The sequence below is a fragment of the Ictalurus punctatus genome, chromosome 2, assembly GCF_001660625.3.
Source record: "Ictalurus punctatus breed USDA103 chromosome 2, Coco_2.0, whole genome shotgun sequence".
Classification (NCBI taxonomy): domain Eukaryota; kingdom Metazoa; phylum Chordata; class Actinopteri; order Siluriformes; family Ictaluridae; genus Ictalurus; species Ictalurus punctatus.
Window position 1 is genome coordinate 38,999,503 of NC_030417.2, and position 21,424 is coordinate 39,020,926.

Here is a 21,424-nt window from a genome sequence, read left to right on the forward strand (position 1 = left end):
ACAGGCCGAAGTGGTTCTTCAGACTGATATCATAGAACCACTTTTTTCTGAGACTGTAGGAGAACGCTCAGGTCTGTAGTTCTATAAGAACAATCGAAGTTCCATTAAGATTTCTGGATTTGACTTAAAGAGTGGAGAACAGTGGCACACGAGGAGAATGAGAGAAAGCAGGACCGAAAGAAAACTACACCTTTAACCCTTAAGGGTTCTATATTTTTCCTCAAATGGTGTACATTCTAGAACTATACCGCTATGAAGAAGTATACAACAGAGGTCGTATGAGAGTTCTCCTCTTAAACATTTAGAACATAGAGTTCTCAGACTCTTAAAAGGGTTCTAGTTTGCAGTGCAAAACAGGTTCTTCAGTCAGACACCACAGAACCATCTTTTTGTTTCCTAAAAACAGTTTTAACAAGCAGATGAGGGAAAAAAAACATCCCACCACAAATAAATGTTAGCGGCTTTCCAGTGGAAAAAATGATGAGGTTCTTTAAATGTTTTTTTTTTTTTTAATGGCTCCTTAGGGAACTGAAAGCGGGACGTTCGTGGCAATTTTATTTTTAACTAACGGTGTCTGTTAAGTTCCCAGAGTTCTCCGAGCTGTACACCTTATTCAAAATCTCATCAGAAGCTTGGATCTAAAATAGAAAGGAACACACACACACACACACACACACACACACACACACACACACACACACACACACACACACACACACACACACAGATCTATTTTGCTGTGTTTTAACCTTCAGTTCAGATCCCTGATCATATCTCGCTTTGGTAATGATCAGGTAGGCTAATCAGCTAGGCTAACGAACTCGCCAACTCGTCTCTGACACAACCAGAAGCCGATCTGCAACATTTTCACAAAAACACCCTCCAGGTTACAATGTTCCCCAAACCCCTGAGAGATACGAAGAGATGAGATGAACTGCCAGAGCGTCTTTACACCCTCAGTGTTCTGCAGCCGAGATGAATTCCCGACTCGAGTCCCAGCGTGAGCGGACGAAGGACAAGCCAGAACACCGCGCTGTCGCTTTTTCACTTCACGCCAGACGATGAAGGAAATCAGTTTTGTGCTTTCTGTTCACACTTACCTTATAGCAGATATAAGCAGATGTTCCTTTACCAGCCTCTTCGTTCTCTCTCTCTCTCTCTCTCTCTCTCTCTCTCTCAAAGGTAACAAAACAAAAAAAAACGTATATTTATTCATCAATTATCAAACTGTCCGCAAAAAACGTTCGCTGGCTTCCATATAAGGAAAACGTGAACCTCGATCGATCGTCGTCAAATCGTATAATCGTCGATGAGCTCCTGTGATTTTATATACGGATTACGCCGTCAAGTTTACATCGATTATTTATTTTCTGAATCTCAGTCACTTCATATTAATGACTTGATCCAAAACAAATCCATACATTAAACAAGGCGAATAAGACTATCCGTTCGATTAGGACAAATGTAATGGCATCCTATAAAAGGAGGAGGAGTTAGTGTGTGTCTGTGGTAGCTGATACGCTGCAGTGGCTGAGCTGCATTACTGGAAGCTTTTGCACATGATGTGCTTAGGAGGTGCTCTTTCACGGTTAAGTCGCCATTTTGTTGCGTTCAGGGGTTTCTATGAGCTTTTATGGATCTTTGTGGGCGTGGCTAAATGCAAACGCGCCATCAATGCGCTTGATAATTTTACAGCTGGTTGGCGTTTATCAACATACGCATGTGTGCGCGAAGAAAATCAGCAAGTCTTCTGTAAATCTGGTGGGAATTTTTTTGTTCGGTTTGGCCAGGAAAAGATGTACACAACACTTAAACTTGATAAGTGAATGAGTCAATTGTCAACGTGGCATCCAATCAGAATTCAGGTTCAGAGTTTTTATTTTAAAGCCACTTTTAAAACGGTGTTTTAACAATTAAAATGAAACCTGTGACGTGAATTCAGGCTCATCGAGCGCATGCTGGAGCAAAAAATTAAGCAAGTGTAATGCAAAATTGCTGATCATTTCTGATATCAGGACTTCGCTGGACTGGACTTACATGACTGCAGGAGCTTCCGAGAAAAGCAGCGACACCGATAAAGCAAATATTATAATAATAAACTTGGAAAAGAAGATGATGATCCAGGTGGAGATGCTGCTCCTGAGGTGAATTTATCAATAATGTTTCACAGAGAGAGAGAGAGAGAGAGAGAGACAGAGAGAGAGAGAGAGAGAGAGGCAGAGGAGTGGGAGGTATAGAGAATAAAAAGAGTCAATTTCAGCTGGAGCTTACCATTGGACATACACACACACACACACACACACACACACACACACACACACACATTTCCTCAAGTGCCCTACAGAGAAACAGTAATTTTATCCCAAGACAAGAGACTTAACGTAAAGTTCACTTCGTCCCGCATCATCGCTGAGGAGTGCACTTGAGATTTGGAGCACAGCCCGAGGGCAAGCGAGTGTTCTTCATTTCCACACACTTTCACACACTTTCACACACTTTCACACACTTTGTGTAGAGAGATAAAGACACTTCATATTGAGTTTGTATAATAATTGATTCTGTCTTCTTTTTCTCTCAAATCTTATAAACATTCAAAAGTTGGTGGGTGAAGAGAAATAAATAAAAGGAAAATAGAAATGAAGAAACAGATGGTAAAACCACACACACACACACACACACACACACACACACACACACACACACACACACACACACACACACACACACACACACACACACACACACACGAGCCAAACCCTCATCCTTGTGAAAATGGACTACATTAATATACGCTCTACTCTATAAATACAGTATATATAATAACCCACTGTGTGATGTGCTGTTTAGGGGAAAAAATCAATGACAGGGTTTTCTGATGGAGTTGGTGGTGTGATGGAGTTGATGGAGTTGGTGGTGTGATGGAGTTGATGGTGTGATGAAGTTGGTGGTGTGATGGAGTTGGTGGTGTGATGGAGTTGATGGTGTGATGGAGTTGATGGTGTGATGGAGTTGATGGAGTTGGTGGTGTGATGGAGTTGATGGTGTGATGGAGTTGGTGGTGTGATGGAGTTGGTGGTGTGATGGAGTTGATGGTGTGATGAAGTTGGTGGTGTGATGGAGTTGATGGTGTGATGGAGTTGGTGGTGTGATGGAGTTGATGGTGTGATGAAGTTGGTGGTGTGATGGAGTTGATGGTGTGATGAAGTTGGTGGTGTGATGAAGTTGATGGTGTGATGAAGTTGGTGGTGTGATGGAGTTGATGGTGTGATGGAGTTGGTGGTGTGATGGAGTTGATGGTGTGATGAAGTTGGTGGTGTGATGGAGTTGGTGGTGTGATGGAGTTGATGGTGTGATGGAGTTGGTGGTGTGATGGAGTTGGTGGTGTGATGGAGTTGGTGGTGTGATGGAGTTGGTGGTGTGATGGAGTTGATGGAGTTGGTGGTGTGATGGAGTTGATGGTGTGATGGAGTTGGTGGTGTGATGGAGTTGATGGTGTGATGAAGTTGGTGGTGTGATGGAGTTGATGGTGTGATGGAGTTGGTGGTGTGATGGAGTTGGTGGTGTGATGGAGTTGATGGTGTGATGAAGTTGGTGGTGTGATGGAGTTGGTGGTGTGATGGAGTTGGTGGTGTGATGGAGTTGATGGTGTGATGAAGTTGGTGGTGTGATGGAGTTGGTGGTGTGATGGAGTTGGTGGTGTGATGGAGTTGATGGTGTGATGGAGTTGGTGGTGTGATGGAGTTGATGGTGTGATGAAGTTGGTGGTGTGATGGAGTTGGTGGTGTGATGGAGTTGGTGGTGTGATGGAGTTGGTGGTGTGATGGAGTTGATGGTGTGATGGAGTTGGTGGTGTGATGGAGTTGATGGTGTGATGGAGTTGATGGAGTTGGTGGTGTGATGGAGTTGATGGAGTTGGTGGTGTGATGGAGTTGGTGGTGTGATGGAGTTGATGGTGTGATGGAGTTGATGGTGTGATGGAGTTGGTGGAGTTGGTGGTGTGATGGAGTTGATGGAGTTGGTGGTGTGATGGAGTTGGTGGTGTGATGGAGTTGGTGGTGTGATGGAGTTGATGGTGTGATGGAGTTGGTGGTGTGATGGAGTTGATGGAGTTGGTGGTGTGATGGAGTTGGTGGTGTGATGGAGTTGGTGGTGTGATGGAGTTGGTGGTGTGATGAAGTTGGTGGTGTGATGGAGTTGATGGTGTGATGGAGTTGGTGGTGTGATGGAGTTGATGGTGTGATGGAGTTGGTGGTGTGATGGAGTTGATGGTGTGATGGAGTTGGTGGTGTGATGGAGTTGATGGTGTGATGGAGTTGATGGTGTGATGGAGTTGGTGGTGTGATGGAGTTGGTGGTGTGATGGAGTTGGTGGTGTGATGGAGTTGATGGTGTGATGGAATTGATGTGATGAAGTTGACCAGCCAACCGACCAACCGACCAGCCAACCGACCAGCTAGCAACCAACCGACCAGCCAACCAACCGACCAGTCAACTGACGAACCAACAACCAACCAACAACCACCCAGCCAGCCAACCAACCAACCAACCAACCAGCCAACCAACCAACCAACCAATCAACGAACCAACCAGCCAATCAACCAACCAGAGAACCAACCAACCAACCAACCAACCAACCAACCAACCAGCCAAGCAACCAACCAGGGAACCAACCAACCAATTAACCAACCAGGGAACCAACCAATCAAGAAGCACCAGGGAATGACTTGTACAGGAGATGCCTCTGGCTGATATTTAGGAGACTTTTAAAAGAAGAGGAATCACTTCCTATGGTCAAGCATGGATGTATGGAGGGCAGAAGTGTATTCTGCTTGTATATCAAAATGTTGAGGTTTCCTTGGAGAAATAAAAAATAAAAGTCAATTCTTCCATTTTGATGATGGGACATTTTATGGCTTTGTACTGTGTACTGTTTTTTTTTTCTTTTCTAGAAACACCGAAAATAAATAAGGATAGTAAAAATAACCTGACATGAATTTTATTAGAGATAAATGAACGAGTCCCTTTTTTTATAGAGAGCGCAGGACATCGACACACACCGCTCTTGGCAATAACTATATAAATATGGCAAAAATAACTCGTAGCTACAGTTGCGCTCATAAAATTACACACCCCTTGCAGAATTTAGTACTGCCCTGAATAAGCTATTTCACATAACACATAACACAAGACACAATAATAACTGAATTTACACAAAGGAACCAGTTCAAAAGTTTACACACACTTAATTCTTAATACTGTGTGCCGTTACCTGGATGATCCACGACTGTGTTTATGTTTTGTGGTAGTTCTTAATGAGTCCCTTGTTTGTCCTGAACAGTTAAACTGCCCACTGTTCTTCAGAAAAATCCTCCAGGTCCTGCACATTCTTTACTTTTCCAGCATCTTCTGCATATTCGAACCCTTTACAACAGCGGCTATATGATGTTGCGATCCTGAGGGACTCTGAGGGATCTATTTTAAAAGATGCAAACATTCACTGATGACTGACTTGTTTAAAGATCTTATTTTTTTCATGTAGTACCACCCTTCAGAACTACATAAGATGTTTCCCGGAAGACAAAATAGTAACAATTTGCACCGACCGTCCTGTTTACACCCCAAGCTTTGGACGCTACGTGGACAGTATCTATGTATAATATTTCCAAAATCCAGCTACACGGTGATCATTTATAACGCAACAAAGCCATGAGGATGTTTGGAAAGCGTAAAGCGTAGTACGTCCTTCTGTTTCTGATGATGTGTATCTTTATTTCTGAGCGAATTGTGTTCCTCGGGTTCTAAAGGGTCTAAGATTTGACGTTTATTCGTTTGTTTGGAGACAAAAGATCGACAGGAGAATATCACAAAGTAGTAATAAAAATTTTTTTTAAAAAGATCGCCCTGAACGTGTTGTTTTACGCATTTAAAATAAATCGAAGTGCAATTATAAATTATTTATCAATTTTAATATACAGGAAATAACCAAAAACAGCTGAGGAACCTCTTTACAGCTACAGGATCTATGAATATATGTCATGAATATGCAAATTAGGAACTGCCCCATGTGTAATGTACTACGTCGTTGTCTATGTTTTCTACTGTTTCCCAGTTTCGTCCTCGGCCTGTCTTCTGGATTTATGCTAATGGATTCGCCTTTGAGCTTTACATCTGTCTGTGCTTTGACCCGAGCCATGCGCGTGGATCATTATTCATAAAAAGAAGGACTAAATATAAAAACGCCGCATGCATTTAGCCTCCTCCGGGTCTGGGTTTATTAGAACAGGAACGACGTCAGTGCTTCAGGTTACAATAAAGGAAACTGTCGGAGCTAATTAAGAGATCGTCTCTCTCGTGTTTCTCACTTCTCAATGAATGAAAAGGAAGAAAAATGAAAGGGGAATGGAGCGTTCCAGCTGCAGGGTCGAACTTTTAACATGACAGAAATGATACTTATAGAGTCTAAAAACATAAGAACGGTAACATACATGCATTAAAAATATATTTCTTCCTCTGGGGATCTCCGAAAGGTTCTATGTAGGACCTAAAAGTGTTTTCCTATTCGAAAGGGTTCCACGTGGAATCTTTTAGGAAGCGAAGAACCTTTAAATGATCTAATTAACTCCTTAAAGAACTGTTTGTTTGTTTTTTTGCCGTGTGTTTTGAGAATCGGACAACAATCCGAAGCAGCTGAACATGTTTTACACCAGTGCTGCATTCTGATTGGTCAGGAGGTGTTGATTAATTCTCTATAACAGCAACTCTGACAGTAGTGCAGCTGCACATCGCAGGTTTATTTATAATCAATGCGCTGGGTCTGATAGGTTATCTCATCGCATTATCTCAGGAACTCATTTAATGTAACTATAAATGGATAAAAGTGTGAGGTGTTCTTAGTTGAGATTGCTTCCCGCTACTAAGGAAGAGGTGAAAGCACACAGTCTTTTACTGTGGTGGGGAAAATGAAATACACACACGCACACACACACACACACACACACACACACGCACACACACACACACACACACAAGAAGCCCTCTAATCCAAAATGTTCTAGCGCCAGTGGATTTGATCCATCAGTGTGTTTGTGTGGTGTGTTTGAGAGAGAGAGACAGAGAGTAATGAATAATATCCAATAAATAAATAAATAAATAAAAGAGTGATGCGCGGAAGATGAAAAAAGAGCATTCACCCTGCTGACTGAGAAACTGCAGGAGAGAGAGAGAGAGAGAGAGAGAGAGAGAGAGAGAGAGAGAGAGAGAGAGAGAGAGAGAGACAGAGAGAGAGAGAGAGAGACAGAGAGAGACAGAGAGAGACACATATACAGAGAGAGAGAAACCGAGACAGAGAGTATGAAACAGAATGAAAGAAAGAAAGAAAGAGGGAGATACAAAGAGAGAGAGAGAAACAGAGACAGACAAAGAAAGAGAGAGAGAATGAAAAAAGAGCATTCACCCTGCTGACTGAGAAACTGCAGGAGAGAGAGAAAGAGACCAAGAGGGAGAGGGACACACATACAGAGAGAGACAAACAGAGAGAGAGAGTATGAAACAGAAAGAAAGAAAGAGGGAGATAATACAAAGAGAGCGAGAGAGAAACAGAGACAGACAGAGAAAGAAAGACAGAATGTGTGAGACAGAGAGAGAGAGAGAGAGAGAGAGAGAGAGAGAGAGAGAGAGAGAGAGAGAGAGAGAGAGAGAGCGAGCGGGTTAGATAAATACAGCCGAGCTGATTGGAGATGGACACAGAAGCCCTTTCAATCGCAGGTGTGTGTGTGTGTGTGTGTGTGTGTGTGTGTTTTCACCATGCGAGGGCGGACTCGTTCATCCGATTTGAATTTGATCTTTGCTTGAACCTCTTCAGAAGATCTGAGATGGATTTTATCTGCATTCCACACGAACCTCTTCTTCTTCTGCAGTTTTAAATAATCACACGCTCGGTAACTCGGATCTGTGTCGTCGAATAAAAACCAAACTCTGTAACTTTTAACATCCTGCCGCTTCTGAGGGCCAGTAGAGAAAAGTCAGCGTGAAGAGAGAAGCGGACAGAGGCGGACGTCGTGACGGAGCGATGTCCTCTGGAGGACGAGTACAGATGGAACGATTAGGAAAACAAAGCTCGCTGTCGTTATCTCGCTCTCGCTCACGATCGAATCTCCTTTATCAGACGTCACGTTGTCTCTGCTGAATCTTAATCGTAAACTCGTTTTTACCGCATCCTGTTCAATCAAAACGCTGACAGTAGACGGTTGAGGTTATGAGCGATTACGAAGGATAACTGCTCCAACGAACTCCGTCGTCTCATCTCTGCTTCGTAGCTAACTATCATACCAGTAAGCAAAACATTTAACAGGCTTAGTTTGCTAGTTAGCTAGCATGCCTAATTTATATTCCTTTAACAAACCTACGTAGCTCGCCTAAACATCCACACCAAGAAACTAGCTTGCTAATGCTATATATTTACGTTCTTACTGCGGAGGTCACGTAAGGTCACGTTCTAACTGTGGAGCTGCCTATAATGGACATGTTTAGCTAGCTAGGTTTATTCGGCTAGCAAATGAGTTTGGGCAGGACAATCGATATTCAGTGCTATGACCACGTTTTTGATATCACAAAGCGAGAGTCGATGAACATGTGCGTTAAATTTCTCTCTACTGTAAAAAAGTTTGTATGATGATGCGAAGACTCAGAGGGAGTGAATTCCAGATCTTAGGTGCTACAACACTGAAAGACCTGCTTCCCATAGTATATCCCATAGAGACGAGATCTAGGGACAGAGAAGAGTCCGAGCCCGGCGGACCTGAGAGAGCGGGTCGGTTGTAGGGGAGAAGCAGTGCACTGAGATAGAAAGTTCATTATATATATAATAAATATTATGAATAGTGGAAGTCCAGGAGCCGATCCCTGAGGGACACCTAATTTCATAGATACTGTAGGTGACTGATAATCCTGCATTGACATGTAGAACTGTCTATCCATGAGATAAGAAGTAAACCAGGAAAGAGCAGCACCCGTGACGCCGATATCCGAGAGGCGGGAGAGATGTAAGTCATGAGAGACGGTATCAAAAATGGAACTAAGATCGAGTAATAGAAGAATAGAAAGAGAACCATAATCGCTAGAAAGAGTAATAGGTCATTGACAACCGTTACGAGGGAAATTTCGGTACTATGGAGAGGACGGAATCCAGATTGAAAGGCGTCAAAGAGATTATTTTGTTCAAGGAATGATCGGAGTTGGGAGGCAACAGTTCTTTCTAGTGTTTTGGAAATGAACGATAAGTTAGAGATAGGGTGAAAATTAGAACGAACAGTAGGGTCCAATCAGGTGTTTTAAGGACTGGAGTCACTGCTTCAGTTTTAAGTGGTAGAGAGAGAGAGACGTAGCAGCTAAAGATCTGTTTATGAAGTGAGAAATAGGTGCAGAGAGGACAGAATGGCAGCGTTTGAGGAGAAATGTTGGCTCAGGATCAAGGTAGCACGATGAAGAACTGGATTTCAGTATGAGGTCACGGATAGACGAGAGGTTCGTAGGAGTAAAGCTAGACAATTGTTGATAAAAGTGGTCAGGCAGAAAACCCAAATCGGAGGCCTCTCCTATAAAGCAGGAATGGGCGGCTGTGGATCAGGTGGTAGAGCGGGTTGTCCACTAATCGTAGGGTTGGCGGTTCGATTCCTGGCCCACGTGACCCCACATGCAGAAGTGTCCTTGGGCAAGACACTGAACCCCAAGTTGCTCCCGATGGCAAGTTAACACCTTGCATGGCAGCTCTGCTCCCATTGGTGTGAGTTTGTGTGTGAATAGGTGAATGAGACACAGTGTAAAGCGCTTTGGATAAAAGCGCTATATAAGTGCGCCATTTACCATTTAGGAAAGAGCAACAGAGCTCTTCAGATGCGTGAACATCATGAGCTGGAGGTCAGGTGAGTTTATTGATTGTGTCACATAAAACCATAGACCTATTGCTCGCTTTATTGATCATTGTGGAAACATAGTTAGACCACACAGAGTTCAGAGCAGTCTTGTATGCATTGTGGTGAGCAATGAGAGCTAGACAATAAACAGTAAGACCAGTTTTCCTATAAAGCTGCTCGATCCGTCTACCGATGACTTTTAAGGCCCGGAGCTCAGGCGTAAACCAGGGGGAAGTGTTGGAGGAGGGGATAAGTGGAGAACATTTTAGCTAACGTCTATCCGGCTTTTGTTTGGAAACATCGAAGAGGTGTGTAGAGCTCGGGAATCAACGTCATGTTGCATTGCATTGTGGGATTGTTCCACCATATTGTCAGCTCGATGTCTTTAAAAAACGTACTCGTGACGGATTCGGATTAATTACAGTGCACAATTCCGCATGGAAAACGAACCCATTCTGTACAAAATCTTTTCAACTGTAAACAGTTTCATCACAGTGTCATTATAAAGTGAAAGACAGCGTGGCTATGAGGAAAAGCGGTGCAAGAGTCTGGGGGGGAGTGTGAAACTGTAACACCTCGAGCCGCACTCACAATCCTGTTTCCTCACTTTACTTTACACATTGTTTTTATTAAGAAAAGCAGGTCACTAGCGGGGATCCGTACAAACCTTGTTGGTATTAAGGGAATGTTATCCGTTCGTAGATATAAATTGCGACATCTCCACGAATACTGAGATAAAGTTTGGTGTTCCACAAGGTTCTGTTTTAGGCCCACTGCTCTTTACTTTAAATATGCTACCTCTGGGTCAAATTATTCGTCAACATGGAATTATCTTCCACTGTTATGCTGATGATACACAGCTGCAGGTTTCAGCGAAGCCAGAGGACAGACAGCAGCTTAGTAAAGTTGAGGATTGTGTAAAGGACATTAGACGTTGGATGATTATTAACTTCCTCTTACTTAATTCTGATGAGACAGAAGAACTTGTATTAGGCCCACGTGTAGCTAGAAGTAATCTTTCTGATCACATGGTTACTCTGGATGGACTTTCTGTGTCATCATGTGCAGCAGTTAAAGACCTTGGAGTGATTATTGACTCCAGCCAATCATCTGATGCTCATGTAGATAATATTACTAGGATAGTCTTCTTTCATCTCAGAAATATTTCTAAAATAAGAAATATATTGTCACTACATGATGCGGAAATACTAGTTCATGCTTTCGTCACCTCTAGACTAGATTACTGTACTGCCTTACTGTCTGGATGTTCCAGTAGGAGCATAAACAAACTCCAGTTAGTCCAGAATGCAGCTGCTAGAGTCCTCACTAGAACCAGAAGATACGACACATCACCCCGATCTTATCCACACTGCATTGACTCCCAGTGGAATCTCACACTGATTATAAAATACTATTATTGACCTATAAAGCACTAAACGCTCTCGCGCCAGAGTACCTGAGAGAACTTTTGGTCTTTTATGATCAGCCACGCCTACCTCCATCAAAAGTGCAGGCTATTTGTTGGTACCTGGAATAGTGAAGGCTACAGCAGGGGGAAGAGCTTTCTCTTACAGAGCCTCACAGTTATGGGACTCAGACACAGTCTCAGTGTTTAAGTTCAGGCTTAAAACGTATTTGTTTACTCAAACTTACCATGAGCAGACTTTCTGTTATGCGAAGTACACACTCTTATCCATTACAGGATAGTAATCATACATAATAATCTCTCCCTCTCTTTATCTCCCTCTCCCTCTCTCCTTCTGTCGAGCCACACATGATATTAAGGAGATGTCAGTGATCCTGATCCTTTCTGCTCTCCGGACCTGCCTGATCCATCCTGATGCACTGCTTCTGGATGGAGCTCTCATCAACTGGAGTCTACGTTCTGCCGCTCAGGATGACCCCAAGCAGTGCAGCCTGGAGATCGCTGAGGACGGTGCTGCTTGAAGTACCATGGAAATGGTCCTGGACCTCAGTTCCACACGGACGTTCTCGCTGTGGTTGCTGGGACTACGGTTGCTGTGATGGCTTTAGCACTGCAATTACCACATGCAGTTCTACACTCAGGTCTCCTTTAGTGAACAGTGGACTAGTTCAACAAACAGACTTCATATAAAATCATAATGAACTTTCTTTTACTCTCACACTCTCCGGTGTGACCCAGATGAGGACGGGTTCCCTTCTGAGTCCGGTTCCTCTCAAGGTTTCTTCCTCGTATCATCTCAGGGAGTTTTTCCTCACCACCGTCACCACCGTCTCGCTCAATAGGGATAAATTCACACACTTAAAATCTCCATCCTGTGTTCATATGTTTCTGTAAAGCTGCTCTGAGACAACGTCCGTTGTTAAAAGTGCTACACGAATAACACTGAATTCAATTGAAATGTGTAACATTTTTTTACATTAGATATAAAAGGTCAATACCCCCCTGTTAAAATGGCAGGTTTTTGTGATGTAAAAAAAAACAAGAAGACAGAATCTTACCAAGAGATCTACAGCAACATTAAAGGAGCTGCAGGAACATCGGACATGTACTGATTACTCTCTGCATGTGACAACAATCTCTGGTATTCTTGACATGTCTGGGCTGTGGGGTACGGCGGCTAGACGGCTAAACTAAATCACCCCAAACCATGTGGCAAAATGTGTGATGGTCTGATGAGAACAATTCCAAAAGGTATAATAATTCCATCATTTCAAAAGCTATGCATGTTTGGTGCAAAAAAAAAAGCACATCAACACAAGATCACCATCACCATGGTGAAGCACGCTGGTGGCAGCGTCATGCTTTAGGGCTGCATTTCTTCAGCTGGAACTGGGGCTTTAATCAGGTGGAAGGAATCATGAATATCTCCAAACACCAGTCATTTGTGACGCAAAACCTTAAGGCTTCTGCTGAAACATTTAAGATGAAGAGGAACTCAAAGCAAACCTCCAGATCAGCAAAGGAACGGCTTCACCAAACTGACCGACTCTTACACATAAAGATTGAATGCTGCGATAAAATCTAAAGGTGCTTCAACTAAGTATTAGTTCATGGTGTGCACACTTATGCCCCCAGGTTATGGTCAATTTTAAACATTATTTTAAACATTTTCCCCCAGAAATGATTCTTATTGTTTTTCACGTTAATCTATAGGTTGCAATTTCACAATAAAGTTCGAAAAAGTTCTGACATGATTTATCTTGGTTTCATTTTTTTTTTTACATCAAAAAAACCTGCTATTTTAACAGGGGTGTGTAGACTTTTTACATCCACTGTATGTTTGTTCGGGCTAAACAGAGTTCATTAATAAAAAGAGACAGAAACACGAGCGTAACGTCATTAACTCACCCGCTGTTGTGAGAAGCCTGCGTGGGTCTGAACATCTCCATTACATTTCATTTAACACACCGAGCTTAAACTGTAACATCTGCCCGTTTCAGGCGTATATATTACTTATTGCCTTCATCGCCATTGTCTCTGGATGTTATATTTCTCACCGTAAAGCACTCTGGGTCGACTTTTGTTGTGTTAAATGTGCTCTGTAAATAAAGTGTGACTTGATTTGACCTGACGAGTCCTCGGACATGTTCGGATATTTCGATTTCGGCTCTTTCCCCATATAAAAATAGTAGTCTTCCCACCAATGGTCAGGTTGGATCTCTCCTAAATCGAAACGCTAAGTATTAAATACGGTTGTTTACACTGCGGGACATTTTCCCGCCAGTTCCTAATGTACATCAAATGCGTACACCAAATACGTTTCATTCCCACGACTGACCCTAATGCGCCACATTTGCCATATTTGACCTGGAATCGTCTGCTATCTGGGCTTCCTCTTGCTCTCCATCACCAGTTTTCCGTCTCTCTCGCTCTCTCTCTGACTTTTATGTAGGACAAAGCATGGATATAGCGAGATATTTTCGGTGTCTCGGTCCCCAGGACATTTCACTGGGAAACTTCCAAGGAACAGACCGCCCCACTTTAACCACACGAAACTGGAGCGTCCGATTTCTCTCTGTAGCACGAACACGCGTCCGCCCGGTGTCTAAAGCCCTACCGTGTGAGAGTCTGCACACGATCGCTCACGTCACATTTTTCATTCCGCCAATCCGAAAGCTGTACGCTGTTCTCTCGTACGTCACGGGACACACCGCTGGGAGTGAAATATCCGAGCAAGTCACTTTAATTCCTCTTCCTCTCACCAAACTGCTGCACCACCATCCCTTTACCGCACCGTGATGCGATATAATGCTGATGATATTTTCAAAGACTTTCGATCTAAAAAAAAAAAAAAAAATCATTAATTAAAACATTTAAAACACGCTTTAAATAATAACGCACTTGTTCTAATCTGTTTATTTAACACGGACGGAAGGAGTCTCCAGTGTCAGCGCTGTGTAACAGTCAGAGGTCAAGCTGTAACTTTCAGTTTTCGGAAATCCTCGGGATGAAGGAGTTTACGCTTCCGTGTTTTGTTTTATTAACATCAACAGAGAGAATAAAGAGAGATCGGTGAAGGAGCGACTGCTTATAGCTGCTATAACAGAAGTGAGAACAGGAACCGACTCGTTTCACGTGTGTTTCACGTGTGTGTCACGTGTCATGTCGTTCTTGAATAAATAAATAAATATGTTATTGTAGGCACATTACTGTGATATAAGAGGAATTAAATGCGCAGGGACGTGCTGTAATAGGAAAATAATCACCTTTAGGGTAGAAACAGTAGCTCTGCTTCATCACGTGTAAAGCCTGGTGGGAAAAAGGCACGTTTTTAACAAGAAAAAAAACCCATAGTATATAGTAGAATGGGGTTCGGATTTTTAACTGGGTTTTTGGGGTTTGTTCGGATACAAAAAGACAGAAAAGCTGCACTTAAGTACAGCATGTCAGTGCACTTCTAAAGGAAAGTCCGTCCTTCTAATTAGAGGAAAATGCAGCAAGTCCGTCTCGGAAAAAAGTAACATGAGTGAATCCTACAGCTCGTGAGTCAGACTCTGGCTTCTTTTTCTCACTCGTATACACACACGACTAAACGAAACCCGAATATCTGAACTGAGAAGTCACACCACAGTCAGAAGAACCAGGATGATATCATCTGGAGTTGCTTGACATAAACCATTGCATAATTGTGTTACATCGCGGTAAGCAGAACATTATACGTGTAAAACAGTGAAGAATTAAACACATCGTCACTCTGACAGAAGATACATAACACGTGAGTTTGACACTGCTTGACACAGCAGAGCTGCCATGCAAGGCGCTAACTCGCCATCGGGAGCAACTTGGGGTTCAGTGTCTTGCCCAAGGACACGTCGGCATGTAGAGTCATGTGAGCCGGGAATCGAATTAGTGGACAACCCGCTCTACCACCTGAGACACAGCCGCCAATAAGGGCTGTAAGTGTAAGAACATGCCCACAGTGTCCATCTCTGTAAGTTTATCCAAATACTTTATAGGAAAGAAATCTAAAGCGCATAAGAGCGCAGTCTTATATTGGTGTTATGTTAATTCTGCAGTAATTATTTCCCTTCTCCTGAAGATTTTTGATCCCCGTTTGTCCCGTGAGCTGCAAAAGATTTAGACGTCCTCTCTCAAGCATCATGCGGTAACCATGGAGACGTGACGGTCGGTCGAAACCGGCTGGCGATGAAACTGAAAACACGTTCAGGATCGGTGAAGAGTCGACGGAGGTGTGTGCATTTCAACTCCATGAGGAAAATCATTTTTTCCCAAAATCTTCCCAGCACATCCCTAATAAATATATTTAACCCCTGTACTATATATGCTATGATGTTAGCTATACAGAATACTTGTCTAATGTCGGCGAACACACACTGAACACACACAATTTTATTTCTCATTAATGAACTCACAATCAGAGATGCGCGATGGAGGGAATGGGGGCGGAGCTTCCAGGGGGTCGGTTATGTAAGAATGTAACTGTAGAAACTATCGATCGTGACGGATTGACATGTAGCTCGGCTCATCTGCTCATCTGAGGAAAAACACACGATGTTCCAGCCTGACGCCGTGTTTCATCATCTGCTAAGAACCAAATGATCCAATAAGCGACTAGTGATGATGTCGACCCGTTTTTTTTTTTGGCCCAGAGTGGAGTTTATGTCTCGTCTCATAAACTCGTCCTGTACATCAACCACAAGCTTGACTTGACACGAAGTGTTCCAGCATCACGTTAAGCAGAAATAAAACATCCAAATTTCCAAACCTTGTACAAACTCACACCTTACTCCTTGCATGTTTTATATATATATATATATATATATATATATATATATATATATATATATATATATATATATATATATATATATATACACATACATGTAAAACAAAACTGAAATCCAAATCACTTCTAACATACAACTCCACCTTCACACATTAGGCCACGCCCCCTACCTCCTTCTGAGTGACACCAAACTATGAAACTACTCTGAGATCACGTGAGCTCTTTGCCGTCCTTCTGTCCGTGTTTGTAGAGAACTGTGCGTTATACAGAGATGCCGAACACCTCCAAAACCTCGACTGACGAGTCAATGCACTTAAGCGCGCCATACGCTTCTGTTCCTTGTTAGCCGCGTTAGCCTGAAGAGGAACACGGAAGATGAGTTGCTGTAATATCACACTGCATGATTTATTGACTGATGATGTGATAGCAAGCTGAGGCCTGAGGCTGCTGAAAGAATTTAAAAAAAGAAAGCAGAAATCTGCTTCATGATATTTCTGACATGAAAGTAATAAACTTCTTGACCGAAGTGTGTGTGTGTGTGTGTGTGTGTGTGTGTGTGTGTGTGTGTGTGTGTGTGTGTGTGTGTGTGAGACAGTCAAAAGTACTTCATGTGCCTTCAGGACCTTCAGAACACGCCTCCTTAATCTACATATTCATATATGATATACGACGTCACACTGTATTTCTAGGCGAGACGAGAAGATCTGACACTATTCATTTTCATTTCATTATAATTTTAGCTTCTTAAAATCTGCACATTTTAAACAAGATCTTAAATCCCGTTGTAGACGATAAACAGTTTTCAGAATCAGAATCTATTAAACTGATATTTAAATATCGTCACAAAAAGAACTTTTAAACCCTGACGTTATGACTGTAATTGATAAGATCTTACAAGCAAATTATGGACTGGCATGGTTTTAAAAGACTGCGCTTTTTAAATGTATTTATTTATTTATTTATTCAACAAATGTGTTTATTTGTCTGTAGATAAACTTAACGTTTCTATGTGTGATTTTCAACCATTTTAACAATATGTTTTTTATTAAAAAAATATTTATAAAACCTTCCAAGGACGTCACTACACCTTCACCACCTTCATAAAAATGTCAGGATCCATGAATACACATGAATATGCAAATTAGAAGCCGCCCCCATGTCGTCCTACCAACTTGAATATGTAGCACTTACATTAGTTACTAACGTAACTAACCGGCTAGCTCACGTGCGTCGTCGTCATTTTCTCACCGATTTATTTATTTACCAGCAGACAAACCTGTCAGAACACAACGTTACCATGACAACCACCGTTAGTTCATCACTAACGTGAGCCAAATTAGCTAGACAAATTTTTCTACGTATCACGTCGTCCGTGATTGGTGCAGAGCTGTGGAGACCGAACCTGAGCTCATATGTAGCCCCGCCCCTAAATCGGCTTGATGGGAGAACAAAAAAGGTGAGCTGTTTAACTTTTTACTCAAAAATAAATATTAGGGTTACTTTAAAAAGCAATATATTTATAAAGGCTTACTTATTTCTAGGGCATGTCAGTGGTATGGGCTATGAAGCAGATAAAAGCGAGAGAGTGAGGGAGAGAAAGAAAAAAAGAGGCTTCATTACAAAAGAGGTATGTGTTTAAAAAAATAAATCAAAGGTCATGGCTATTTTTTGCGCTCGAAGGTGATCAGGGTGAATAACTCTCCAGCCGTTTCATGTTTACCTGTCGCACAATGATGACCTCATCACTCAGAGAAATGGCTTCAAGCCTGTTCTGACTCACTTATATTTCCCCTGGGTCACACTGGAACCACTGAGAACACCGTAACACCTGCATGGGGTGTGTGTGTGTGTGTGTGTGTGTGTGTGTGTGTGTGTGTGTGTGTGTGTGTGTGTGTGTGTGTGTGTGTGTGTTCTATAACGGCTGCAGGAACATGCGCTAGGATTTAATGGTGTTCTATAATAACCATGATGAAGATGTGAGGGATAAAGCCGTCACTGCTCCGCCGCTGGATGATTGAACCCCTGAACCGACTAGAGCCGCAAAAACAGGTCAAGAGGGACCAAGTCTATATCACATCCACGGGGGGGAAACCCAGGAGCCGAATGAAGCTCCTCACATTAGCATTTTAACGCTAATGAGTTATTCACGTGGGACTGATGAAGCATCTGATGTTAAGAGACCTGCTCATTTCCCTGCCAGTTCTTCAGGTACATGGGTATTTTATTAAACATGTGCTCTTTGGCATTGAGGACTCAAGAACACACATTATGACCATACATTATGGCGTTGCAAAACAACATTAAGAACAACGTACATAATTTTTATTTCCCAGTAAAACTATTAACATATTGACTAACCTTCAATCCACAGACACAAAGTCTCGAAGTGATGCCCAGTTCCCCTGGAAAACGGTGGATCTGGCAACCCGGGCCTGGAGGGAACCGTGCATTAAGGCTCACGGTGATGGCATCCATAAAATGAATAAAGCTCTAGCAAGGGGTGTACATGTACATCTAGGAACGTGTCGAGGGAGTGGCCACAGTAGGAGGAGTCAAACCGACTAAATGTGGAATGACATGGTTGACTTTTTTTGTTGTGGTTTTTAAACTTCTTTGATATTAGTCTATGCTCAGTTTAGCTACCGGTTTCCTACATTACCCACAATGCCGTTCGACTACCTGCTGATCAAGGTGCTAGTTGGATTCACCCTTTTGTTTCTGCTCAAAATATTCAAATATCACCGATACCACCGTAATCCGTCATCCCGTAGATGAGAAAATGATCCGAGTTGGTTCCTGGTCACTTCCCCTACCTCAGCATTGCATCCTGGGAGTCTGAGTCCATGCCGAACTCCGCTGGAAAACGAACCTGAGAAGATGAGCTTTGGTTCTAATGATGGATGTTATCAATTTCGATCATGTTCGAGGATCGTTTAAAATCTGGTCAGACGGAATAACAGAAAACGCAGCGCCGACCAACAGATCATCCCCAAACTAAACACACCACAAGTATTTCAGTTCGTTTCATAAACCTGTCTCAGGGTTTCCAGATCAGACCAAGCAGACGGAAGATGCTCTCTGTTAGGTGTGGAACCGCACATCCAGATTAAATATTTAAGCCGCCTGCAGAGAGGCCGAGAGACGCCGTCAGACTTCCAGTCCATCTTTCTCTTTCCTCTTTCTCTCACAGAGACCTGTCTGGAAAAATGGCTTTCATCAGTGAAAGCTGCCTGAGCAGCGCACACGGATCAGACTGCGTTCAACACCACAGGACGGTCCTCTGTGACCCTGTTTATAATAAACAGATAATAAACAATGCGAGTATAATCTCCGCTTATCAATATAACGACCTATTCATCATATTAAATCTTTCATTGCCCGGAGCCTTTTATTATATTTAATGCTAACGCTGAACAGTAACCAGTCGTTAGTGACATTTGAAGACACCTGATGTCATAGTAATGATATATTTTACTATGTAACGAATAAACCACTGTGTGTGTGTGTGTGTGTTTGTGTGTTGCTAGTGTTACCACCCCGAAGTTCATTATTTTCCCATTGCAGCATGCCCCCGAGTGGCTTACTCCTCTTACACCTCAGCAAATTCCCGATTATCAAGTGATGACATCACACTTTTTTCTTTTTTTTTTTTTACATTACAGCAGTGGTCCCCTCGCCCGTACGAGTCGCTGTGAACGAGCTGTTACTATAGAAACGATAACGTATCACGTGAACTCTACGTATACAAACCTGTGGTTTGCAGCTGCACTGCTGTCAGAGCTGCAGATATAGAGAATTAATCAACACCCTCTGAGCTCTGAGCATTAACCTTCTCAAGCGTTGAAACTTTAACGTTGAGTGATGGAGCTCTGTGTGTGTGTGTGTGTGTGTGTGTGTTGTTTTTTGTTGTTGTTGTTTGTTTGTTTTGCACAAAATCTGATTAAATCTCCTTCGCTCTCGGCGTGAGGTCATAGTTTTGACAGAATCCCGCTAAGAACGAGGAACAGAACAATCAGAAGTTATTTGACTTAGCGGCGTGAATCCGGGGCGTACGTGCTGCGACTGAAGTGGTTCGTTTAGCACGGGGTTGAGCTGAAAAACTCCCGGAGGACGCTCTGTTCTCCAGGTATTGACGCTTACAGGGATTTTCATTAGCTGCTCTTATCGCTTTCTTTTAGGCGTTTAGAGAAGGTCGTGGTTATTTCTGTTCTTCCTCGAGCTCCCTCATTCCACACACCTGACACCTGTAACGGATGCTCGGCTCGACGGAGTCACGTGCAGGAGCTGACTCGGAGGTGTCTTTCAAACGTAATCAGAATCCTTCATCTGTATAAATTTCATTATTTCTTGAAATGTGCATAAGGTTAATTAAGTATTCTGAGGAAGATTTCCCGGATGACAGGATGATCACACACACATGCGTTCAACACCAATCCTGCACCACTGACATGGTGAAAAATTATATATATATATATATATATATATATATATATATGTATATACACACACACACACACACACACACAACTACATTTTACTCTCAGTATTTTTACTCCATTGGAAGTTTCTTTTACGATTCGTTTCTTTTTCTTTTATCGATTTCATCCTGTATTTTTTTTTTTTTTTTTTTTTTTTTTTTTTAAACTTTTTAAGGAATCTGCTGAATATCAGCCGGCTGAAAGAAAGACAGCTCAAGTGTTCATCATGAGGTTCATCGCGGAGTCCAGCGCGCTCGCCGTGTGCTACAGCAAATCAATGTAAAGCATCATTAATGACCGAGAAGGTCGTTTCCTGTACGTTTAAACCTGACAGGCTTTGAGTTGGAGCTTCTTTTGGATTGAGTTTTACATCTTCTGCCCCCCTTTTTTTTTTTAATCCTCTGGTACATTTTTATCTCTCTCTCGCACTTTCACAAACACACACACACACCCCTTGTTTGCTAAGGCTAATACAAAAGCGTTTCTATCCCCCCCCCCCCCCTGCCCCCCGCCCCCCCGCTGTTATTCCTACAGAACATGTTTACAGAAACAACATGGTTTAGATAAACCCCTTGATGATCTTGACGTTCTTCTCCTTCCGAGCCAACTTCTGAATTCACTCTTCTTTTTTTTTTTCCCCGGACACATTCAGAATAATTTATAAACAGACATAATGCACTGCGTGCGTTCTGTTTTCCTTCAGCGGTGATGTAACGAGCTCTCGGAACAATGCAGAGTAAGCTCTGGATTCTGGATTATTTTGTCTCGGTGTTAATTGAGGCAGTTGTGCCTCTGCTATAATA